Below are 222 nucleotides of genomic sequence, written 5' to 3'. Positions count from 1 at the left end.
CTTGTTGAGTAACTTCCAATGTTCTTGCGAGCTCTTTTTGCGTTTGACACGAATCTTGATCGAGTAATGTTTCTAATTCTTCATCTTCAAACTTTTTTGGCTGACCCGAACGCTCTTGGTCTTCGACACTAAAATCACCACTTTGAAATCGTCGAAACCATTCTCTGCAAGATTTATCCGACGGTGCAGATTCACCATAAACTTCCACAAGCATTCGATGCG

Source organism: Odontomachus brunneus, unplaced genomic scaffold (assembly GCF_010583005.1).
Source record: "Odontomachus brunneus isolate Ranch 3 - 2012 unplaced genomic scaffold, Obru_v1 Obru_scaffold_452, whole genome shotgun sequence".
Taxonomy (NCBI): Eukaryota; Metazoa; Arthropoda; class Insecta; order Hymenoptera; family Formicidae; genus Odontomachus; species Odontomachus brunneus.
The sequence above is the reverse complement of the archived record's forward strand: the minus strand, read 5'-3'. Positions refer to the sequence as shown.